This window comes from Gopherus evgoodei, chromosome 4 (genome assembly GCF_007399415.2).
Source record: "Gopherus evgoodei ecotype Sinaloan lineage chromosome 4, rGopEvg1_v1.p, whole genome shotgun sequence".
Lineage (NCBI taxonomy): Eukaryota > Metazoa > Chordata > Testudines > Testudinidae > Gopherus > Gopherus evgoodei.
In genome coordinates this window covers 110,446,540-110,473,068 of record NC_044325.1, presented here as the reverse complement: position 1 = coordinate 110,473,068, position 26,529 = coordinate 110,446,540, and the positions used below count along the sequence as shown (strand labels likewise).

Here is a 26,529-nt window from a genome sequence, read left to right as displayed (position 1 = left end):
ATGGAAAAGAAGACAAACAGCCTATTTTAGGCAACAAAGGCCTGACATTTCAAAATGATGGATTTGTGGCCTTTGTAAGGAGCTAGCCTTGCTATTTCCGCCCACATTACAGAGCAGTAGAATTATTCATACAAATTTGCCAGCTCTGGGATTGCATTTGTGTGCTTGGCAGTTATGGAATATTCCAGGATTTCCCAGGGTGCTGAGTGGACACATCTAGATGCACTTGTGATGTGTGGAAGATAATGACACCCCATTCCTTCGGGCTTGGGGATGTGCAGATGGTTACCCTTAAGAACAGGAGCACAACAGTGATAGTATTCTTTTTTTTTTTTTTTTTTATGTCTTTTCTCTTGTTGAATAGATCACACCCAGCAGGCCAGCAAAATGCAGGCAACAACCAGTTATGCATCGCATGATATTTACAAAGAATCTGACATTTCCTCAAAGCTTTTGTCTGTCCAAAGGATAACGATTAATTAGTTTGGAGATATGCTTTATCCAATTTGCATTGTCCGCCTTCGTGTTGCATCGGTCACTTCACCCAGGCTACTCCATACAGTCTACTTGGACTGTGTACTCTCTGGGGCAGAGGATCTCCAGTTTAGTAGCTTCCGTAGAGAGATGGCCCATGAGAGAATTTCCCCTTCTGTCATGACCGCACAGGTCACCACCCCTCCCATTCATGATTGCAGAACATCCCTCTGGCAGCTGATTACATAGAAGAGTAATAATAGGAAAACATTTATTGTATTTAAATTCTTTTTTATTGAGTTTAGCAGCTGGAAACAAGGCAGAGAGGAAACACAATGCAACTAGCTAGCTCTCTAGGAACCACCAGAAAATGCTCTTCCCCAGTGGTTCATGGACCAGAATTTGAGGATTTCTGATCTAGAGACCAGCAGAAAATGCCTCCAACGGTCCTCTTTAGATGTGCTGATGCACCACAGTCTCAGTAACAGAGATGGGCCAAACCATATCTCAAGATCCAAACTAGAACTTGTCTCCATAGCGGGCTTAGCTAACCAACCTAATACCAAAACACCTCCACTCTTTGAGAAAGCTGGGATCTGGGACCAAACCTGGACTTTGCACATATCTACTCCATATGTACAGATTGGGCCCATATGTGACCCATATGGTACAGTTCAAACCTCTCCTCTGTTCCATACCTACTAGCCAAATGAATACCTAGTCAGGAAGGGCAGGCCCTATTTATTTTATTTTTCCAAATGCTTTTCCTTTTAATACATGCTCTCTCCTAGGATCTTTCTATAGCAGTGTTTCCCAAACTAGGGCTGCCGCTTGTGCAGGGAAAGCCCCTGGAGGGCTGGGCCAGTTTGTTTACCTGCCACGTCCACAGGTCCGGCCAATCGCGACTCTCACTTAGCTTTTACTAAATATAGCACTTTAGATCTTCAAAGCATCTTACCCACAGTAATTAATCCCACAACACTCCAGTGATGCAGGGAAGTATTGCCTCCAACTTGCAGAAGAGGAAATAAGAGATACATTAAAATGACTTATCCAAGGCTACACAGAGAGGACAGAATTGTGGCTTTCTCTGGATAGCTGAGCTAGAAAGGAAGAGGGTGCTGGGGCCCTTTCCCATAATGAGCTCACAGCAGAGGCACAATTCTCCTGCCCGTGGCATGCAGGAGTACACAGGTGGGAGCTGGGGAGGGCAGAGGCCAGCTGCCAAAGGAGTCAAGCTGCCAGGGTGCAGGTGGCAGGGGGCATCAGAGCTGGTATAAATGCAAAAAACATCTAGAGCTGGCCAGAAAACAAGAAGTCTGATTTGGAAAAATTTCAAGGTTTCAACATTTCATAGAATATCAGGATTGGAAGGGACCTCAGGCAGTTATCTAGTCCAATCCCCTGCTCAAAGCAGGATCAGTCCTGAACTAAATCATCTCAGCCAGGGCTTTGTCAAGCCTGACCTTAAAAACCTCTAAGGAAGGAGATTCCACCACCTCCCTAGGTAACCCATTTCAGTACTTCACCACTTTCCTAGTGAAAAAGTTTTTCCTAATATCCAACCTAAACCTCCTCCACTGCAACTTGAGACCATTACTCCTTGTTCTGTCATCTGGTATCACTGAGAACAGTCTAGATTCATCCTCTTTGGAACCTCCTTTCAGGTAGTTGAAAGCAGCTATCAAATTCCCCCTCATTCTTCTCTTCTGCAGACTAAAAAAATCCCAGTTCCCTCAGTCTCTCCTCATAAGTCATGTGCTCCAGCCCCTTGATCATTTTTGTTACCCTCTGCTGGACTCTTTCCAATTTTTCCACATCCTTCTTGTAGTGTGGGGCCCAAAACTGGACACAGTACTCCAGATAAGGCCTCATCAATGTCGAATAGAGGGGAATGATCACGCCCCTCGATCTGCTGGCAATGCCCCAGAATGTTTTCATTCTGCACTGGAACAAAAAGTAGACTCACCAGAGATGTGGGAGACCCAGGTTCAAGTCTGCCTGATTAGGAGCAGGGACTTAAACCGGGCTCTCTCATGTCGCAGGTAAGTGCCCTATAGCCAATAGACTATAAAGTCTCTCTCTCTTTCCTCCCCTTTCCTTCCCACTCCCTGCCAAAAAACAAAACCCCACCATCAACAATCATTCTGGACCTGAGAAACCTTCCCAGTCAAGGTTTTGTCAAACTGACACATTTCTGTGAACAGTTTCAGTTTCAACAGATCAGCATTTTCCAACCAAAAAACCCAACATCTTATTGAAAAAATTTCCTACCAGTTCTAAGGGCATCCACACAAGACGTCTTTAGGCTCCAGCAGACTTTGATGCCTGTGTTGTTAGGACTACATGCCCAACCTGTTCTTTGAGAAGGACAAACCCCTAATCTATGGAAAGAATGACTTATGGGGCAAAAGGTTCCCTCTCATACCTCCGTTTGGAAGTTTTCCCAAGGGAGGGGTGATCTAGCCCATGGCCTTTTATACATATTTAGGCTATGTCTACATTCAAAACGCTTCAGCTGCACCACGGCAGCTGTGCCACTGTAGTGCTTCAGCATAGACACTCACAACAGCAACAAGATGTGTTCTCCCATTGCAGTAGTTAATCCACGTACCCAAGAGGTGGCAGGTGGGTCAGCGGAAGAATTCTTCCATCCACCTAGCACTGTGTACACCTGGAGTTAAGTTGATGTAACTACATCTCTCAGGGGTGTGGATTTTTCACACTCTTGAGAAACATAGCTATACCAATATATGTTTCCAGTGTAGACTAACCCTTAGATTCTATTCCTGTGAGTTAATACACGGGAGCCGACCTCTGGCCCAGTGTGGAACCCCATGAAGTCAACAATGCTCCATGGGGGTGCAGGAGTCAGTTGAACGTTCAAGATGGAATGTTCTTTTTCATACAAGTGCTGTGTCTCTATATGCATACACATGCATTTATACTTTTGATTGTACTACAGAATACAATATGTATCGTGCTATATCACATAGATAAATGTAGTATTTATATTCTATGTTGAATAGTACAGTGCTAAATATATGAAAATGTACCTGACTGATTACAACCAGAACATTTAGTGGAAGTATATAGGGCCTGTGAGGTTTAGGGCCTGTAGCCATAACATATGCTATAGAAGAGCTGGGCATGATATTATCTTCCACAATATGCAATCAACAATAACACAATTTACTACATTTTTGAGAGCACAAAACAGACCATTGATTTTTCTATATGCTCTACACACCGATAACAGGGGAAACATATAACCTAAATATGAAGTGAACTGAAAATGATTTCACAGGCATTGAACAAAATGCCAGGGGGACATGGTGTCTGGTTAGACAGAAAGAAGGCAGAGATACAGAGCAGAATGACTTTGTTCTGCACAACAGAGTAATTCATATGGATGAGCCAGATCCCCCAAATTATAACATACTAGGAAAAAAATCATATTACGAATGCAGCTCAGCCTCCAATATTACAAGCACTGAGTCAATTCTATTTGTTAAATGGGAAAAAGTGGATCAAATTAAGCAACTTGTCTTTCTGAACGTGATCGTTCTCCATACATGAAAGATGTGGTGGCGTACTCAGAAACAGCCTCAAGCGGTTTAAATCAACACAGCTCCATTGAAGTGATGGATTCACCCAGACTTATGTCAGCTGAGGCTCTGGCCCCAAATACTCCTTTGGGGTTACAGGTCATGTTTTCGTGTAATACTTATTATCCTACAGCATCAAATGCCTAGCCCCAGGGAGCGCTATCTCCTCTGCTGTGTGTGCACCTGTATGCATTCCACGGGAACTCACTGCTGGGTTATGAAATACACAGAGTTCAGTCCCATCTCTGTACTGCCAAAGATGTAAAAGTAGAGATGCATATACTCTACCCTGGCCTGTCCCCTTTGTATGGGTGAAGGGATAGAATCTGTTCCTATCTTCAGTCTCCCCCAGCAGGTACAGAGCCAGAATAGCCTATGTCACCTTCCTTTACAGCCGCTGGTGCGGGGATATATTGTAGCTGAGGACAATCATGTTACTTGTGAGAAAGAGATGCAGCCAGAGCACTTTCTTCACCTACTGGACAGTCCCTGGGGATCACTGCCAACTGGTACAGATTAAAGCAACTCTCAGGCTATTCTAACCTGTACCAGGACCAGGCGGAGAAGCTGGGAGTCTAATTGGCTTCTCTCCTATCTGCTGCCCCATGGGGAAACTCAATGCAGCTGACAATCTGGCCCAGAATGAAGGACAGCCCCTACTACAACACAGAAGCTTGTCAGAGGAGGCTGAGGGAGATAGATTTTTTTTTTTAAAGTTTCACGGTGGCAGCCAGCACTAACTTGCTGCAGCACATCTGCTTGGATGTGAATTTGGCAGCCTCCTTTCTCAGCCCAGGGAATGTTGGGAACAACAATACAATATATCTACAAAAAGCTATAAAATTGGACATATCAAACCAGCCCAACTCATAGCAGTGTAAATGACTGCACCTCTAGGCTATAATAATTTACACACCTTCCTTTTTTAATGCTGCCACCAACTAAAGTAGCAGAGAACTTCCCTACCCGCCACAGGTCTGCTGTGTCAACACAAATAATCACAGCACAGGATAGTACCAAGGTATTTCATAGATAAAGATGCTTTCCCCTAAGCAGAGAAGGACATCTATGAAAGGCTTGTGAAATACAACAGCAGAAGTTGCCCATTCCCTGAATAAAACAGTACAGCCCAAAACTCACAGAAAATACTTTAACAGCTTGTATCAAGTAAAGTGCTGATACAATCATACAGACAATGTAAATGCTTATCATTCATTCCAGCTGTCACCAAATACAGAGCAACTCATTCCTTTTTGAGTACATCCCCCCACTCCTGCCCATCCCCTTGGTCTGCCTGGATAAGAAAGATCAATAATTCATGCAATTATTATTATTATTACTCTATATTACAGTTGTGCCTAGAAGACTCTATCACCGATCAGGGTCCCATTGTGTTAGATTCAGCATAAACTGATCCCCAGAAAGCTCACAGTGGAGGATGATAAAAAAGGCAACAGCTGGACAGTCAAATTGGGTTGGATGGGATTGGTGATGCCATCTGAGTACAGTCAGGCCCAGCTGCATAAGTCGTCTGAGTAGTCAAAATGGCCACAATTGGCCACCAGTTTAGCTATGGACTCCTCGTTTACTATTACCAAAGTTGGCATGCAAGCCATCAGCTGTCAGCCTGATCACTACAGCCTGATTCAGTAAAGCATTTAAACACATGCTTCACTTTGAACGTGTGCTTACATCCCATTGCAATCAATGCTTTAACAAACAGAGAGGCGGTTACTCATGAGCTTACAATTAAGAACATGCTTAAGAATTTGTATTTTCTCTCCTCTCCTCCAAAAAAGGATTTAAATCTAGACAGATACTTTCTATTAATTGATCAAGACTGGGATTTTTCATGAGAGCCTAAATCAGGCACTCAAATCCCATTGACATTCATTGCTAGTGCCTAACTCCCTTAGGCTCCTTTGACAATCTCAGCATAGAAAAACAAACAAAAATTTTTCTGGGTTTCAGAAGCTTCCTCCTTTTCTCCCCACCCTCCTCCAACTCAAAAGCAACATAAGAGACCCTTACTAATTCACATTAATGACTGGGAGACAGAGATCATATATAACCACATGTTGCAAATCAATGAGTCTGTAAACAAACAATTAAAACAGCTGAGACAGGGCACTGTGAAATGTACTTTGCTCATTTATTTGTTAAGTCTAGCTTTAGTTGTTTAAGACAATATTGCCAACTCCAAGGAATCAAAAATCACGAGACAAGGCCTCAAAAACCAAGAGATTGAGTTCAAAATGAGATTTTTTTAAAAATAATAAATGTGGGGTTCCTTTTCATTGCCTGCTGAATTTCAAGCCATTAGGTTACAGTAAAATCACATTTTCATCTATGAGGATCAGAAATTTATTTTTTCTTTTTCCTTTTATTTTTTTCCCATGAAAGCTAAGACCCTCATGTAATCCCATGACTCCAGGAGATAGGTCTTAAAGAAAGACACCAATTATCATGAGACTTGCAATAAAATTTCAAGAGTTGGCAACAATGAATACTTCACAAAATACTGCTAAATTCTCTGTAGCGTATTTTGTAACACCCTTGAAGCCTTGACTAGTGCCCTTTGCTATTAAAATTTGGCTGAGAAACAGGGGAGACATGCTGGGAGGTGTTGTGCAAGTTAGCTAAGTGTGAATTACAGAGGTTTCATTAAAACATGCTACTCCTGTGCATAATGCATGTTTTAATGACAGGGGGTTAAACGAGATGACCCTTGCAGTCCCTTCTATCCCATTGGTTCTATGTCTAGGACACTGTCTCAACTCTGACGCTACATGTTCCTGGTGTAACTCATATTCTTTAAGGTGGGTTTTTAAGCATAAGTGTCTGTGTTCTATTGTTTTTAATTCTAAATCCTAACTAGATCTCTTCTTAACAAGGCTGTTCAAAATTAAATGAATAATATGAACTCTGCTGCCTGTTATAGCAGATTGTATTTAATGGTTTTAGAGGGGCCTCTCCCGTTAAACTTCCATTGATTATGGGTTACAAGCTGGATTCATTTAATTTCTGAAAGGTCGTGGCACCATTTTTGCCCCACATAAGGGGGGAATGTGGGCAGAGAACCCATGCAGGGATGCCACAGAAATGGTTTCTGTGCCATCAGTAATCACTCTGGCAGCAACTATCTTTTCAATATGTGTGCGTACAGCACCTAGCAAAATGTGGGCTGTGTTCGGGGCCTCTAGGCACTCTGAATAAATAATAATAATAATGAATTCCTATGATGATTAATATGTACTGTAGCACAGAATCTATACACCGCCTATATCCTATTAAAGGTAAAGGGATTCATATGGACACCTCCAGAAAATGCAATACCCAAGAAGACTCTACACTTCATTGCCACCTTGGGACATGATTGGAAGGCAAAAAGTCAAGCACAAATGGAGGCGGGCCCTTTCCTTGAATTATCCTCCGTAACTGTGGAGGTTGGCAGCTCTTCCCCTGCTGCTGGAGGTCAATTAAAACTAAGATCCCCCAAAGATCATTATATCTCTTGCAAACTCTGAGAATCAGCAATGTTAACCTGCATTCACGTAGTGTAGCGCTATTGCTGATTGCAGTAGAAATAACTGAAGTCACCTCTGTACACGATGTGCTTTTTGGACAAAGAAGAAGAAAGGTGGGGGATGATTATATTGGAAGAATTGTTCAATGACAATGAATCCATGTAGAACTAACTTCTATGTTGTACTGTGCCAAGATCAGTATTCTGTGCTCTGCTCGCTGAATGCAGGTCAGCCCTGCAAATTAAAGCTACCTGCTGGAGATCAGCTTTATTATATAATTTGAATCAGAGACATTTCAACTCTCTCAGTCATTCACATGATAATTTTAGACAGATAAGCAAGACAGCCTCTTACATCCTGAAGAATTCAAAAGCACCTAACAAATTACATACACACCCAGCACTGAAATCAGCTACCGCTGGGATGGAATGTTGCAAGTATTATAACAGTACAGACTGCACAACGGGAAGGGAAGAAGAAAATGCAAGACGTACAAAGTAGGAGAGCCAAGTGTTTTTAGACAAAAGACAGATTAGGTTATTGTTTGCAGCCCAACCACCAACAATTCAGTGTTCTCCATGCTCCTATATATGGAAGGGTTTGTCTATACAGAGAAATGTACTGGCAGAAGTATACCAGTGTAATTATACTGTATATAACTATAGCAGTATAACTCCCTGTAGGCACTAATTCCAGAAGAGAAGTGCCTTTTTCTAGTTTAGTTTATGCTGCTTCCAAAGCAACATAAGCAAAACTGGGAAAAGGCACTCTTGTTCCAGAACAAGAGTGTCCATATGGGCATTTACAGCAGCATAATTATAATACGGTTATGCTGGTAAATTTTCCCATTTAGACAAGCCCTAATTCTCCTGATTTACTTCAGGCTGGAAGATAACAGTACTGACACTTAGTGAGGGGGAAACCTTCCGTCAGATTCTGCCCTCATTTATACCCATTTCTCCCCGCTGATGTCAACAGGATTGTATGGGTGTTGTTAAGAGCACTGTAAAGTGCAGCCAGAGAAACCCATTCATAGTACAAATAACAAGATGTATTGGTCCTACAAAACCTACTGGTACCTAACTGATTAACTATTTACATATATGCAGAGATAGCATTCCTGTAACTGGTATAAGTGACAGCAACATTCGAAAGTTTATGAATTTCTACCACAGCAAAGAACCAAAATCAATAAATCTAATTTTGTCATTTCCACTATGTACATCTCAGTCTTGTCTCATGTGCTTTGAGGAAGCTTTCTAGAAATGGGAAAGAAATGAAATCCAGACTCCCCTGCAAGTGGGAATTAATAATCTCCACTACCCCATTCCTCTCCTTCCATTGCGAAATAGGAGCCATTGTAGTTGAATATACTCAGCAAGAATAACGAGTCAATGAATTCGTCTGGTTGGAACTGGGCTAAGTTATCTGATGTTTCTGACTTATTGTGCATTTGGGGCCTGAACCCATACTAGGATACACAAGGCTGCTCTTGGCATAGAAACCTGAGTAGCCAATTCACCCAAAGCTACTCTGAATAACAGACGCCACTGTGCATGTCATAGGGTGTTGTGCAAGACTTGTCACATTACAGATGACAGGAAAAGTGGACAAGTCTGATGTGGGGAATGGGTGAGTCAAGGCACTTATGAAGGTACTGCACATGCTGTATGTCTAACCATGCAGTTAGGGAGGGATTTGGGAATCTGGCAGTTACATCATCTCCAGACAGGAGAGGCTACCTTCAGAAAGTTTTCCCCCCTGAGGTCTAAAGACACTGCATTTCCCAAACCTCATTAGGAGTGACTGAGGCCTTGGCTACACTGGCGCTTTACAGCGCTGCAACTTTCTTGCTCAGGGGTGTGAAAAAAACACCCCCCCGAGTGCTGCAAGATACAGCGCTGTAAAGCGCCAGTGTAAACAGTGCCGCAGCGCTGGAAGCACGGCTCCCAGCGCTGCAAGCTAAACCCCATGAGGATGTGGAGTACATGCAGCGCTGGGAGAGCTCTCTCCCAGCGCTGGCACTGTGACCACACTCACACTTCAAAGCACTGCCACGGCAGCTGATTGGGGAAGTGGCTCCAGCTGGGCCACACCCTAATCAGGCCATAGAGGGAGAAGGACCAGGCTGCAGGGAGCTAGACACAGGGTACCTGAGTGGAGCAGGGTTGCAGGGGGCAGCCCAAGGGGTAGGCAAAGGCAGCAGGTCCAAACCCCTTTGCCTCTGATGAGTGGCTGACTGCAGTCTGCCCCAGTGAATGGGGGCTAGATGGAGACTGGGCAGTAGCCAAAACTGAGGCAAAGTGGAGATAGTGGGTTTGAGGCTTCCCCAGGGAGGGGAGACCCAGATTGGTGGGGTACTGCAAGGGGACAGCACCCCAGTTAAAAGGGCACGGGGTCCAGTAAGGGACATGGGGGCCAACAGGACAGGCAGATCACTGGCCTGCAGAGGGCGCTCCTGGCTGGCAGTGAGCTAATTCCCAAGGACAACCAGCAGGAGGCACCACAGGTGTGAGTCCACACGTCTACAGGCGCTCATATACTCTGGTAACAAGTACAGTATAAGGATCTGATACACCTCCCATTCAAGTCCACGTGTGTTTCCATTAGTTTCAATTGGAGCTGGATCAGGCCCTACCTACCTACGTATAGTAGACAGAAGTAAAGCGTGCATTTCATACAAGTGGGGACCAGAGATACTTTGCCATTCCCTTTGCAGAGTCTCCTGAGAAGCACAGCTCTGAATTGTGGGCAATAACAACACTTATCTACTGGGAAGCTCTGAGACAACACAAAGGGAGAGAGTTGTGAGACAAGAGTAAGAGGCTGTGGTTTGCTGAAAGTTAACATAAACTCTGAATTCACAGTACCTGTGCTTTTATCTAGATTTATTACAGCAGAGCAGAGGTATCGAGACATTCTTCGAGTTTCATTAACCTCTCTTTTCCCAGTAAAATTGGGACTGGCAAGTTATTCAGTCTTAACTGGTAGGTTTTCCAGAACTAGCACCGACCATGGCAGTTTCTCACAAACTCAGAGATATAAACACAGAGAAAAAAAATCATCATTTGCTAAAAAAGTCTGAATGGAAAATAATAATTTAAAAACATTAAATGCCATAACACTAGTCTAAATTCCTTTACTGTGGTAGTCAGAACAGTTTCTGATGTTTGCATGCTTATCTAAATATTGTATCGGATAAAAGAGCACTTTTATAAGAGAAGGCAGGAGGAATTATTTTCTCGGACTACATTTAGGAATGTAGGAGTGCCTGATAAATGCTTTAATGTTTACAAGTCAGCAAAGACACATTAAGAACCAATGAAAAACTCATGGAGGGTTGGGAAAACTGGAGGCTGGTAATAATGGTCCCCGCAGCACTGTACCCCATTTTCCCAGACCCAATAGAAGCAGTTCTATGGGTCCAAAGTTTGTGCTGGGGAAGGGGACAAGCCACAAAAGTTCCCATGAAAAGAAAATACAGCCTGGAGTTTCATTAGCAAGGGAGACAGCACTGTAGGAAAGAGATCTTTATTGAGCATGTCTAGAGGCCAGTGTTGCATGCAGAGAGGCCTGCATTTATTCCATAGCATCCTGGCCACCAACTTGCATTCCTGAGCTCTAAAGATGTCACTTACCAACTAGGTCTTCCTGAAACCAGACCCTCTTTCACCAGTGCCACTCATTATACTATATTTGCATTTCTGGGGGCAACTGTGACTAGGGAGAAGATGAGGTAGCCCTGGCCTTGTCATAACATAATTCCCAATTCTGAACCTTAGCGTCCAAAATATGGGTACTAGCATGAATTCCCCTAAGCTTAATTACCAGCTTAGATCCTGTAGTGCTGCCACCAACCAGGACTTAGAGAAGAGTGCCTGATAAACTCTGGTCTCCCCCAAAACCTTCCCTGGTGACCCCAAGACACAAATTCCTTGAGTCTCACAACAAAGGGGAATAAACCATTTCCCTTCCCCCTCCTTTCTTCCTCCCAGCTCCTTTCCGCCCTGGGTACACTAGGAGATCACCGTGATTCAAACTCCTTGAATCACCACACAGAGAGGAATGATACCTTCCCCTCTCCTCTTTTCCCTTCACCCAGAGGCAATCCAGATTCAAACTTCGTGAATCTAAAACAAAGAGGAAATTCACTTTTCCCTTCTCCCCCCTGCTCTCTTTCCCTTCTCCCCACCAATTCCCTGGTGTACACAGACTCAGTTCCTTTGAGCCTTAACTAGGAGAAAAAACATCAGACAGGTCTTAAAGCAAAGCTTTTAATAAAAAGAAAGAAAAAAGGTAAAAGTTTATCTCTGCAATTTAGACGGTAAAAAGTTACAGGGTCTGTCAGCTTATAAAAACTAGAAAGAAGCCTCCCCCCCAGCAAAATACAATTTAAAATACTTCCAGCAAACTACACATTTGCAAATAAAGGAAAACAAATAAAAAGACTATACCGCCTTTCTACCTTGTACTCACAAAATTGGAATAGAAGATTAGAGAGCCTGTAGGTACCTGTGGTCACTCTCAGAGCCCAGAGAGAACAAAGCAAAACCCAAAAAACACAAACAAAGACTTCCCTCCACCAAGATTTGAAAGTATCTTGTCTCCTGATTGGTCCCCTGGTTGGGTGTTTGGTTCCCTGTTTGTTAATCCTTTACAGGTAAAAGAGACGTTAAGGGTTAATGTTTATGACAGGCCTACTGAAGCTCTCTGGTGTAAGATCAACTATATTTTGTGGGGAGCAGCATAACATGGGGAAGTGGAAACAGACTATGGGACAACCAAGGAAATCATCTTACAGGCTCCCTTATGCAAGAGGGAATGATCTGGGTCCCCTAAAACAGTGGTTCTCAACCACAGGTACATCAACTCAACTGGGTATTTGCCTAGTTTTACAACAGGCTACATAAAAAGCAACAGTGAAGTCAGTGCAAACTAAAATTTCATACAGAAAGTGACTTGTTTTACACTGCTCTATACACTATCACTGAAATATAGGTACAATATTTATATTCCAGTTGATTTATTTTATAATTATATGGTAAAAATAAGAAAGTCAGCAATTTTTCAGTACTAGTGTGCTGTGACACTTTTGTATTATGTCTGATTTTGTAAGCAAGTAGTTTTTAAGTGAGGTGAAACTTGAGAGTACAAAAAACAAATCAGACTTCTGAAAGGGGTACAATAGTCTGGAAAGGCTGAGAGCCACTGCTCTAAAACCAAGCTGTCTCTAGAACAGGATGCTTTAAAAACAAATAAATAAACAAACAAACATTTTTACTTCAAATCTTTACACATTTTCCATTAAGTCTTTGTAAGTGCCCTGTCCCTATCAAACATTTGTTGGATAATGATGACTAACATGTTCATTTAATAAACACACACATACTTATTTTGAAGCAGTAGGATGGACTTTTAAACCATTTAGATATGAATGACTGGTAAAGCAGCCCTGAATGTGAATACTAGTCTCCCTGGGATGCCAAGACGCTGGGACTGCTTCTTCAAGCCTGACATGGATGAGGCATCATTCTTACTACTGCATATTTATTTCAGTGTTTTATAATCCAGCAGCCACTGCCAGAATTGACAGGTGCAGAGCCCCAGCACATATGATGCTACCACTGAAAAAAAAATAATACCCACTGAGCTACCCAGGAGTGCTTTGGATAAAGGCATTGAAATAGTAAACTGGCACATTTTGAAAGCAATCCATTTGCAGTAGACCTGGCTTCCCTCCGACACCAATTAATAGCGACACGAAATCCTTGACTGCTAAATGTGGAGATTCTCCCCATTGAATTTAGACTTAAAGACATCTCTCAAGGCTAAGCAATCTCTAGGAAACATGACACATTTATCTTGGGATTATGTACGCTGTTTCCCATTTTGGAAAGAGCTTCTGCTCAGCTGCATTTTGAGGATTGTTTGGAATCACGTACAATATGTACATCTCCTGTTTTCTCCCTGCACCTTTGTGGTGAATGTAGCTTTGTAACTGTTGTTATTTGTTTTCTGTGTACTGCACGTCTAAAGGACTAGGAATCTTCTCTTGGCTGAGGCAGCTGCCATTTTGTGAGGCTGCATGTTATTGAGTTGACTGGTCCTTCACAAAGACTTTACTTTTGTTCTTTCCCCTTACTCTAAAATAAAAGGCATTCCAACTGAAATGTATAGTTGGTGTTTTTTTTGTACAGAAAAACAGAACTTTCATTATGTTCACTTCAATAGTATGTGCAAAACAGACACAAGCAATCCAAACCTAAACCACTCTCACCTTTACCACGTAAGGCAAGTTTCACTGCCCGCAACTCGCAGTCCCAGCTGTTTGTCCTGCCTTTCTGGATGGACATGGCACATTATCATCTCCATCAGTTCCAGTTCCTACTATTTTCAACTCTGTCAGCATAGCTCGTGCTATAACTGGGCTATAACCTTGTCTCCAGTGCCACAATTTCTGTATCATTAAAGGCCATTTGGATTTGAGAGGAAAACATTATGGTAGTTTCAGACTTAGGCTTACATATCTGCCAACATTTCAGAGCTATAAATAGGGATATTTGGGCAGAAAAATAGGGATGCAGCTTTTAATTCTATTGAAATACTGTACTTTGGGAATAAGGGAGCTTTCTGGAAAGACGGCATGGAAAATTATGAATTCATGGCAATCTGTAAACTACAGAGAATAGAGTTAATGCTAGTGATTTTTAAAATGCCTTAATGCCTTATTTTCCAAGCACAAACATTTGCTCACTTCTTTTTTGTTATTGTGGTCACTCCTCACTTGCTTTCCACTTTCTACTGGTGATAAATGCAATAAGCAGGCACCATTGCAGCACATAAATAAGAAGCTACTTATGAAACGTGCTGCAAGCCTTTTTTGCATTAATTTGAACCATTTACCAGTCTTTTACCAAAGCTGAGGATGTCTGGCACCTTCCTCGCAAGCAAGGCGTGTTTGGTTTAAAAAGGAATATTCAAATGCCACAATTTGTAGGACAGAACTTTATTCTTGATCTTTTTATTGCCTGCAGACTGTCAGCAGATAATTGAAGTGCTGGAAGAACAGTAAATGAAAGAGTACAGAAAATAAAAAACTTGTATTGCCTCAGAACAAACCAACTGTCCAGCCCCTTTCCAGGAAGATATCTCAGTCTTCTGCAAAGGCTCTGACTTACAGCTCTTGGTAGATAAACAACTGAATTGGATCTCCTCATATGATACCATGGATAAAAAGGGCTAACACAGTCCTTGGATGCATACATGGGAGACTACTCAGCAGGAATAAGAAGATGATATTATCTCGATATGTGGCATTGACAAGTCCATGGCCAAAATACTGTGTGATGTTCACTCTTTAAAAACCATGTTGAAAAATTGGAGAGGGTTCAGAGAAAAGCTACAAGAATAATTCAGGATCAGTGAAACTCTTTACAATGAAAGACTTAAGGAGTTCAATGTATTTAGCTTATTGAACAGAATGTTAACAGGCAACATAATAATGGTCTATAAGTACATACACAGGGGAAAGTTGTTAGATAGTAATGGGCTCTTTAAACTACCAATCAAATATCCCATGGCTGAAAATTAAAGCTAGAAAAGCCAAATCGGAAATAACGTGCATATTTTTAATAGTGGGGATAATTAACCACTGGAACATATTACCATGTGATGCGGAATTAAAGTAGGATGTGTTCCTAAAACAGATGGTTTAGTTCAACCACAAGTTATTGAGTTTTATGCAGGACATGCTGGGTGAAATTCTATGGCCTATGTTATGCAGGCAGTGAAACAAGATGATTGTAATAGCCTCTGCCAGTTTTAAAAGCTATTACATTACTTTTGAGAAACACCAGTTCAAATATGGGAGTTCTAGCCTTTCTATTGGTTCTCATTCATTTACAGGGAAAGCATATAAATAGAGTACAATCCGGAGCTCTCTAACTCCATTCTCAGGCACAATTAAGCAGTGTGTATAACTCATTGCAAAACAACTGACAAAGCACTCAGTGATGAGGAGGGAGTACTGCTAAAATGGCTGAACATTCCTAGCCCTGTAATATTACGTGTACTAGCCACTACCTCTGTTGAACTGTTCCATTTTAAAATTATGCCACAGAAAAACTACTTTTTAACTTTTTTATTGTTTCATTTGCTATTATGCACAACCTCCCTAAGCAATTTATTCCAGTGATTAATCACTCTGACAGTTAGGAAGTTTTTCTTAATGTCCAACCTAAACCGCCCTTGCTGCAATTTAAGCCTATTGCTTCTAGTCCAAGCCTCAGAGGTTAAGAAGATCAATTTTTATCCCTCCTCCTTGTAACAACCTTTTATATACTTGAAAACTGTTATCATGTCCTCTCTCAGTCTTTTTTTCTCCAGATTAAACAAACCCATTTTTTTCAATCTTCCCTCAGAGGTCATGTTTTCTAGACCTTTAATCACTTTTGTTGCTCCTCTCTGGACTTTTTTCAGTTTGTCCACATATTTCCTGAAATGTGGCACCCAGAACTGGACACAATACTCCAGTTGAGGCCTAATCAGCATCGAGTAGAGCAGAATAATTACTTCTCGTGTCTTGCTTACAATACTCCTGCTAATACATCCCAGAATTACATTTGCTTTTTTTGCAACAGCATCACACTGTTGACTCATATTTAGCTTGTGAACCACTATGACCCCCAGATCCCTTTCGGCAATACTCCTTCCTAGGCAGTCATTTCCTATTTTGTATGTGTGCAACTGATTGTTCTTTCCTAAATGGAGTTCTTTGCATTTGTCCTTATTGAATTTCATCCTATTTACTTCAGACCATTTCTCCAGTTTGTCCAGATCATTTTGAATTTTAATCCTATCCTCCAAAGCACTTATTTGAAGAAAGGATTCAAATTTGGCTACAAATAAAAACGTGTATCTTTGCAGTATGAGTTATTTCTGACTAATGGCGTGGTGTTAATGTGGTTTTCCTTCAAAAGATACAGGGTGATATCCTGGCTCCACTGAAGTCAATGGCCAGGATTTGACCCACAGTATCATTCAGTGAAACACAGAAGCCAAGAAGGGATGGATATATGTAATATGTTTGTATGCCAGTTAACTGCATGATATTAAACTATACGGGCTCAAAGGTCCTGCAAACGTTTATTCACATTTGTAGTCCTTACTTAGGGAAGAAAGCCCATTAAAGTCAATGAGACATTCCACGTGAGTAAGATTTGTAAGACTGAAATCCACGCCAGCTGGTTTCTGTACCACAGAAGCTGTGAAAATCCCAAAATGAGAACTTCCCCAGAAGCCCAGCCCATCTTTAAAGCAACTAACTTTACAGCATTACAGGAAAAAGTGATCATTTGCCCAGAAGCAGTTATCCAAGTGACATTCTGAAAAACGGTGAATTGGTGTTTTCATAAAGAAATAAAACATTGGCTTGTAATATTTGAACTGCTATTGGAAGTATCATTATTGACACAGTACGTTGATACCTGTCATCATAAGAGGAAATGTCCTTATTGCTACCATTGTTCAACAGTTGAGAGAACATTACCAATAATTAGCAGTGGCTCTCTATTAACTATGCATCTTGTAGATAACAATGAGGTGCACGTTAATACAATGCAATTACTTGAGGACAGCTTTATAGCAGAGAACAACATATTGTGCTTTTCTGGGAAGGGAAATTTCAAGCACTGCAGGGATTATTTTGGTTAAATTGCTTCTGAGTCACACCATCCGTTTGTTGTATTTACAGCATTGCTCACTTGCTTTTCTCATCTACTCCCTACCTACTTTATACGCCCTCATGAAGATGTACCTGGTCATAGAAAGGGCAAAATTGGAACAGTTGCACAATCTCTCCTCTTATCTCATCGACAGTCATTATCCTGTATTGGGATAACTTTACTGGGTTATTTTTATTAATTTGTGTTACGGTAGTACCTAACGGCCTCAACTGAGACTGAGGGCCCCTTGTGCCAGATACTGGACAGGCACGCAGTAACAGACAGGCCAAGCCCCAAAGAGCTTATGGCTAAATACACAAGACAGACAAAGGCTGGGAGGAGAAACAGAGGCATGGGAAGCTGAAGTGACATGCTCAAAAACACACAATGGCTCCACGGCCAGAACCCTAATTCCCTATCCACTCCCACACTGCCCTTCCAAGGTCTGAAAGGTTCTTCACAGAAAGAGCCTCTTCAAATCCCAGAACAGCTCACCACTCAGAAGAACAGGTCCATTACACCTACACTGATAAGGGTTTTCTCATTAACCATCCATTTCCTCCCTTGGGTTAAAGCCAAAACTTGAATATTAATTGAAAATAAATTATATTAGATGCATGATCCATTTTTTGTTCTGGGTCTGTACAGCACCTAGAACAGTCGTGGTTCATGACTGGGGCTCCTTGGTGCTACCACAATATAAATAAATAATGCATAATGATAATAGTGAAGTCAACAGACCTTTCCATGAGTCCAGGCCAGGATTTAGGGAGACAGTGTATGGTGATATTAGGCAGCGCAGGCTATATTTTCTTCATCTGGGCGCTAGAGAACCAGAAAGAACTACAGGATCTGTCTGAAAGTCTACACTGCAAAGAAAAGCTGACAGCACAACGTCTGAGTACAGGTCAGCTGACTCACGCTTGCAGGCTCCCGTTGCAGGACTAAAAATAGCAGTGTAGACATTTGGGCTGGGGCTGAAGCCCAGGCTCTGAAACACTGCTATTTGATAGCCCTGCAAGCCTGAATCACCTGACCTGGGCTCTGAGACTCAGTACCATTGGCTTTTTATCACATTGTAGACAGAGGCTCTCTGTCCAGCAAGCCTGACAGAACAAACCCCTTTTAGATTCATTCCAATCAAATTCTGTCTGTTCTCCATCATGAGGGGCATTATAAATAGTGTAAAACAGATACAGTGGGCCAAGTTAACTGGATTTACACCAGGCAGGAAAATTGGTCCATTATAAACAGAATCACAAACACAAATGTTGCGCTTTTCCAACACCAAACACCCATGTCCCTCTCTGGACTGACAATAGTAGAAATCTGTTGGGAATGCAGCTCAAATTATTGGCCTGGCCTGCTAATGCTCCAACCAGAATGAGATGAATGCAGTGTTTGGAGAAAGCCTTCATAAACCAAGTAAGGATTTTCCCCTTTATGAGAATTTTTTTTAAAAGCTGATGTTCAAGGCTGAATTGACTTTGACTCACATCTAAACGAAAAAGGTCACAGAATCAAAAGAAATCCACATATAAAAGAAAAAGGTCACAAACTTTTTTTCCACAGTGAAGAGGGGGAAAGGTTCTTAATATCAGTAACAGACTTACAATACAGAGTGGGATTTCCTTTTAAAGCAACGTGGCAAGAGAAAGCTGAGAGATTAATCTTATAGAATGTATATCTGTTCTACTTGTGCTTGTGCCAGGAGCTTATCAAAAGGAACCCGCTAGTTCAGTAGTAACTCCAGTGGTAATTTCACATCAGATTTCTAGGGATTCCATGGATCATTCAGCAGCCTTTCCTCTGTGAACTGCAACACATCCGCTAAGATGTTAAAAAGCCTTGGATCCTTAGGGTCACATCCTGCTTTCTTAGAAAAATGATTCAGGGTATGTGCCAGACAAATTTTCAAGACAGGGAGAAATTGTTCCTTCTATTTTGCCAAGATTTCCCACAGTGACTAATAGCTAGCCACACCATGCTGTACAGCAGAGTTCCCTAGCTCTAGTGAATGAGATGTGTAAATTGTTTACCAAGAGACTAGAGGCCTGTATCATTACAATCAAAGAAAAGAGCTGCCACACTGGCTTCTGATTTATTTTATTTTATTTTGATGTGCTTTCACTGGCACTTACCTACAGGTAACAAAAATCACGACATCTTTGTAGCATGAAGAAAACCCAGCAGCTACCACAGCTTCTACTGGCGCTGCGTTAGTGTGGGTGTAAAAAATATTTTTAGATTAATCTTGACTTTCAGTCTGAAAAAATACCCAGCTAACAGCGTTCAGATTGTTATCTCAGGATTTTATTTACATGCATTCCTGAAAACCACACATGCTGATCGCTGCTTTTAGCCACATTCTGCATCAAGGACTCTTCTGATGCAGAAGTTGCGCAGAGAGTTACCACCTGTTGTATCTTTATTTGGGGAGGAGGGTTCTAATTAAGGGAAGAGTTAATTGAAGAAGGATGGTTTTATGGTTAAGGTTAAGGATTGGGACTCCGGAAATCTGAATTCAGCTCCCAGTTTTGCACCATACTTCCTGTGTGATCTAGGACAAGTCATTTAATTGTTCTGTGGCTCTATTCCCCATCTTGCAAAATAAAGATAATAATCCTTCCTTTTTGCTCCCTTTAGTCTGTCTATTTATGTATGCTCTTAGGACAGAGATTGTCTCTTGGGTTATAGCCACACTAGAGAGCTTACAGCCGCGCAACTGTACCACTGTAAACTCACTAGTGTAGCCGTTCTAAGCCCATGGAAGAGAGCTTTCCCATCGACTTAATATATCCCCAACAAGTGGCGGTAGGTATGTTGGTGGGAGAAGCTCTCTTGTCAACATAGCGCTGTCCACACTGGTGCTTAGGATGGTGTAACTTAGGTTGCTCTGCGAGGTGGGGTGGCTTATTCACATCCCTGAGCAACATAAGCTATACTGACATAAGTGGTAGTGTAGACATAGCTTTACTGTGTGTATATACATCTCCTAATACAACAGGGTCTGAATCTCAGCTTGGACTTCTAGGCACTAACAGGATACAAATAATCTAATTACTATTATTTCTTTGGGGGGGATTTTTATAGTAAATGTATTTGACTCTTCCTCTTTAATTAATCAGTACTGAGCTCCATAAGCGTACCAGTGATTGTCGATGCTAATTAAGGCTACGTAATATTTTCAATTTTAACACTCCCATTCCGGGGCTGATTGCAGTGTCTAACTTTTATTCAGTAACACAGATACTATATCATTCAAATGGAAACGGAATTGCTGCAAAACTGTCACTACACTAGAGTTGATTTACAAAAGGGCAGAGTTTTGTTTTGAATATATTTCATAAACATTGAGAAGACCGCTTTAAGCACCAAGAAAACATTATTGATCTTGGCTCATGGAAAAGAATCACAAGAGATTTTCATATCTTAGAGAGCGAAAAACTGCATAAGAACAACCTGCACCCGTCAAAGGTGCTGTACCATGAACATTATATTTTATAACTGAAAAAAAAAATCCCAAGCTAAGACTTTTTACGTGTTAATTTTCAGCCCAGAGCAAAGTTTTGTCTCCACATTACAAAGCCCACAAACCAAAGGGAGTATAATGGAAATATTGACACAACCTCCACTATAGCTATACAAACATAACACAAATACTCTGAGATTTCAGAGCACTCCAAAGGGAAAGCTCCAACTCCAGAACAATGGGTACCTTTTAGTTTCTCTTTATCCACATTGCTAATTAAACAAATAGCCTGGCAATTCTGCCTTGAAAAAAATCCTCTTTCATCCTTTTTGAAGGCTTGAAGTCATGTAGAGGCAACATTAACAAACATACCAGTCAACTGCTACAAATTCTGCAGAATATTTCCTAATCAGCCAGTTTTCTTATGTTACACAGATACCTGCACACACATTCTCTGGATCCAAATAAAAGTACTATAAAAGGCCTTCAGACAGTATGTGGGAATAACTGATATAAAGTCTTGGTCCCTGGATCCATCTTTAATGAAGCATTCTAAGTCTGGACATGTTATTTCAGGATTTTTTGTTTGCATGTTCTCTCACCTGGAAGCTGGCCAGGGAGGAAAAAAACGTTGCATCCATACATCTTTTTGGCTCCTGCCATCTGCAAAATGGCAGCCTACGGAAATGTTTGAAACAGCCTTGTCAGAATGCTGGCTGGAAATTTACAGTATGCTAAAATGTGTCAAATTATCATCATGGCAGCAGAATGTGGGTCATAAACTTTGCAGTCAGGAAAACTGTACGTCAGGAGAGTAACTGATTAACAGAGATTCAGAAGCGAGAATTAGGAATGTTTATAAAGTGGACACCAAGATGGCAAAATCAAGGCAGCACGCGTTTCTGCTTAGTGGAACTTTGTTCTCTGGGGTCTCCACTTTAGGAGCTCATCCTACAGAGCAACAGACAGAACGTGGAAAGGTTTGGAAGTGCTGAGCCCTATTCCTTAAGTGCTAAGAAACTCAGCTCAACAGCTCTCCAGAGTGTGCTAAGAAGAGGGTGAAATTCAGCCACACCATTCTGAGCCTCTTACTTTCCCACAAAAATCCAGAGGAATGTCAAATGGCCAGAAAGAACATGTTGGTAGGTGAGTTTGGGTCAGGCTGGTATTTAAGTGCAGTCCCATGCATTTCAGTTAGGTACACAGCAACCACATTGCTCCACAAAAGTTACTACAAGCTTCACGTCTAGTACTTTCTTGTAGCAGTGTGTGCTCAGTGTCAGGAGTCATGCATTCTGGAAACTACGATGCAAATCCCTGCACAGGCAGTCTAAAGAGTACCAGCCATGCGTAAGAACAGCCGCAGTTGGAGACATGAGGGTAAAACAGGCCACCATAATTCTTTTCCAAACAGACACATTCTGATTGCCAACTGCCATTTCTTAAGATATATCTTGTTTTCCTTTACAATCTCCTTAGTAACCACTGCAGGAATGTATGCACACCTGAAATGTGCTGCAAGAGACATGTCACCACGGAAAGTGGAGCCAGGAAAAACAGCAGTTTTCACTGAGCAAATCCTGTGGTAATGCAGACAAGGCAGAGAGGCAACACTAATGAAGAAACCCCAAATTAGGCTTCTTGCCCTTTAACTCAGTGACTATAAATTGCAGATTTATAGTCACTGTGGCTGGAACAGCTTTCTACTGGCCGGTAAACACCATGTCCAGCATACGTGGTAGCGGCTTAATCTGTGCTGCCTCCTAGTTCTAGTTCCAGATCTTGGCAGGATCTAGCCCTAGAAGAGTGAGGGCTTGGTCCAATAGCCACTGAAGCCAATGGGAGTCTTTTCACTGACTTGAATGGGCAATGAATGGATCACCTAGACAATGAATCAGTCAAACGCTAAATCAGACTGATCTAACTAAATACTGTAGCATAATATAAAATAAGCAGGACTAAATACTATCCTGTCCTGCTCTTCAGGACAGGTACTACTGATTTCAAAAGCATCCCCCTGGGTATATTCAGGAGCAGAATGTGGCATTAGCCTGAAGGTACTGCAGATTCCAAACCATAAAAGCTTTTTCAGGGTTGTTCAGCGAGACTCATCCTCCCCTATGCTCTGTCCAGTAACGCGCCCTGTTAAACACACAGCCTAGTAACAGAAACTGAAATTCGGTCCCTCTCTCCCACTCAGCTCATGATTCAGTGTTGCAATAAAACATATGGAAATTAAACTGAGAGGCCATAAAAAGAATACAGAAGCAAATCCTTCCCTCCGCTATGTTTGTGCAACCCACATAGAATAAATCATTCCATAATCTCAGTACATTTACACAGGACTCAGGTCTCCAGTCTCCAAATGAAATCCAGATTAAGGTTCCTGTTTAAATCCTATTTTGCTGAATCAGACAGAATTTATCCTTGCAGTCCATGTGGGGCAGAGGAACCACAGGTGTGTAGCCTCAAGCCAATAAAAGGACAGGAATACATTGCAAACCCCACAGATTACTGAATCAATTCAGATATTATCCTCCACCTTCACATTCATTCCAGGGTCCCTCTCACCAAGAACGGGAGAGTGGCTGCCATTGCTTGCCCACTCCCAGTGCAGTCTGTGAACCACTGACAGAGTTTCACCAAGTCTATAGGGAAAGCTCATTCTGCTCTGGGCAGCGTTAATGTCTGCAGGTTTTTGGTGAGAAAAAGCCTACCTGTGGGGAGTGAGGGAAATAAGCTGTAAAGGGCAGCTCTCCCCAGCACTTCCCTCCTCCATTGCCTGGTCATGCCTTCTGAGAATTTGTGTGTCAGGGAGAAAGATGGCAGGGGAAGGGCACCCCACAGAGGGGAGAATAGTGACTATGTGAACCTCTTCTGCTTTGTTCCCCTTTGCCCTATGCACTGGGGTGAAATGAATTAAACACTCTGGCCCATACAAGTTGGGTGACATAAATGTGTTGATGGTAAAAGTTAGTGATTTGCTAGTCCCACACTGACCTCAATTACTAGTTTCAGATTATACAGCAGGTTTAGTCTTCAAAGCAATTGACAAATATAGGCCCTGATCCTCCAAACTATTAAACACGTGTTTAACTTTAAGACCATTTACTTCACTGGGACTAGTGCTCGGTTTAAACTTAAACGCAGGTTTAAGTATTTGGATCAAAGCCATAATCTACCTACCCTTCATATTACAGGAAGTGCATTGAAAATGGGTCCCGCCAGCCAGACATAATGTATTTTTAAAGGAAGCTATGTCACTTACAATAGCTCCCAATTCCTTTTGCCAAAATTGAGTTTGTTCAAATCCACCTCTAGCTCTAGTATAAAGGTGCTCTGAGTGCCTAATTGATTAGTTGTTGGAGAAAGAGCTGAACTATTCTGACTTTTCACTGTTTCCACTGCTAAATCCCAAAGTAAAAGAAATGCACTTTAAAAACAGTAATGTGCTCTGTGTGCACTGGCCTTGGTGAGCTGTTTCACAAAGCGTTAGTAAATTTAGCCACTACGCATTTCAGATCTGAAAGATTTTTGATTATTTCACTAGTTGAGCATTCCAAGCTCTTCTAATATATTTCACGTTGTGACCTTGTGTACAGATATATAGATATAATTTTGTAGGCAGCTAGCCTGTGTTGTCAGAGAACAAGGTATAAATAGCCTGATTTAAAATAAAAAGCTATTGTAACAGTGGACCTTTAGGGTAAACTCATTCAGAAAGGAAACTATTCTCTTTTATATACAGAAGTGACAGCTAGAATGTGTACAAATTTCACTTTCAGCACAAACACAGCCTTTCCTAGGATGTAACAAAACTGTGATCTGAATAAACAGGAAAATTCCATGGTCTCCTGCTTATACAAATAGAACCACCATGGGGTACTGATTCTAAGAACAATTATATTCTCTGGCATATGAATGAAAACAAAAGCAAATGCATATAATTGTGCAATCAGATGAGATCTCATTTAAAACAAAAAGAAAAGACTGAGTTGTTCTGTAATTATGTTCTTCTTAACACAATGTCCTAGCTTTCAATGAGATTTTTGTTTTCTTTTGTTTTCTGTACATCTTGACTCAGGCAAAATTCCTAGTGATTTCAATAGAGATCTTTGCATGAGTAAGAGATGACAATTCAGTCTCCACAGGAAACGAAACCTCAGTTTCACCAAGTGTTTTTTTAGAAGTGTGGCTTCTAATTGCAAGCTTGGAACTGTGGAAATTTTATTTTTTAAAAGACAGCAGTGATGCTATGTTACTATGAATGAAAAAAAAATGCCACAGAAAAACAAGTGCAACATACATTTAATGTGTGAAGATAATGGCACCATAAAGCAAGTATTGGTGCATTTCTTGTCTGATTCACTGAGGAATGGATACATGGTGCATGTTATACGCTGTCTACATGGGCATTATTATTATGGTCTATTGGATTTTTGTGAAGTGCAACTTAAATATTTGTACCTGTGCCCCAAGCAAAGGATGGGTACGCATTTCAAAAGTAAAGTATTATACATATTAATATTCCTGAGGCTTCTTTACAAATGTTAATTTTCTGTCTGAGAAGGAGTCCCATATTTTCAAAGAAACAGATCCCAATGAATGCTGACTGCTCCATTGTGTGGGTGCATTTCTAGAAACGCAGACTCTGAATGTGATGTTGAGTTCACAAGGATTTAACTGTTAGCATTGTCTGGATTCAGTTATTACTACTGCATTAATAATGAGCGACGAGACTGTAAAATCTAATCTTCAATAGCACAGGTATTGTTCGTGGGGAGAAGGAAGATCTGCCAGTTCACAAGGCATAAGAAATCTCAGCTATCTCAAATACACACACACACACATATTTTCGGCCAGCAGAAAAGATGCCTTACCTTCTCAAAGCGCAATCCCTGACAGCTCGGACCGACAGAGCCACTGCCCAAATCCTGCTGGAGATCAGTGGTGCAAATTTCCCATGTCCTTATTGCGTCCTCCTCACCACAGTAAAAAGTTCCTCTCAACACATCGCCACCGGGTGTCTGACATGATGCACAGCTCGGTTGTGGCTGCCAGCCTCCCTCCCCTGCTCTAGGATTTAAAGATCCTTCTGTGGGGCCAGGCAAGTTTTCCTCCCCCTCCGAACTGTCACCGTCACCAAGTCTCCCCCATGCACGGCTCGGTGCCTAGTGGGCTGTGCTGTCAGTTGCAAGCAGCCCCTGCCTTTTGCAAGCAGTTGTTGCTTCCCTTGCTCTAACTCCTTCGGTCAAAACATTGGCTATTTACGCGTAAGCCGGCCTCTGAAGCTGCCCGTTCTCGGGCCGATTCGGAGGGAGAGCAGCAGCAGCAGCAGCAGAGAAACACACCGCGAAGGAGAAAGGCATTTACATTAGAAAGCTGTACAGCTGTTTGAGGGAGTCTGCAGCAGGAAATACCAGAAGACTTATCCAACCACATTAGAAAGGGGGGAGGAAAGGAAGCATATAAAACCTGGGCAAGGATCATCGAATCCTGGATTGGATTTTAACATTGTGTTTGCCCACTTTTATAATTGAATGGGGGGGAGGGGGAATTACTTCACTTGAAAAACAAAAACAAGACATCAGGACCAGATAAATGTATAGCAACTATTTATCCAAGAGTGCCACAGACTTTATTACTCACAGAATGTGGAGTTTCTAGCACTCTAATAAACCTTCCTCTGCTCTCCCTTCCCCCAGAGTTTGAGATTTTCTTTCTCT

General features: G+C 41.7%; 1 protein-coding gene across 4 annotated transcripts in view; it reads right to left on the bottom strand.

The window, feature by feature from the left end:
• OSBPL5 (oxysterol binding protein like 5) overlaps window positions 1-25,968 on the bottom strand; it is a 214,500-nt gene extending 188,532 nt beyond the window's left edge. For 2 of the 4 annotated variants that reach the window (XM_030560546.1, XM_030560545.1), the window contains exon 1: window positions 25,684-25,747. The gene's annotated coding sequence lies outside the window, so the exon portion shown is untranslated. Of the gene's footprint in view, window positions 1-25,683 lie in introns of all 4 variants that reach the window. The other 2 variants (XM_030560548.1, XM_030560547.1) reach the window with 2 other exon arrangements.
• Between the last annotated feature and the right edge of the window lie 561 nt (window positions 25,969-26,529).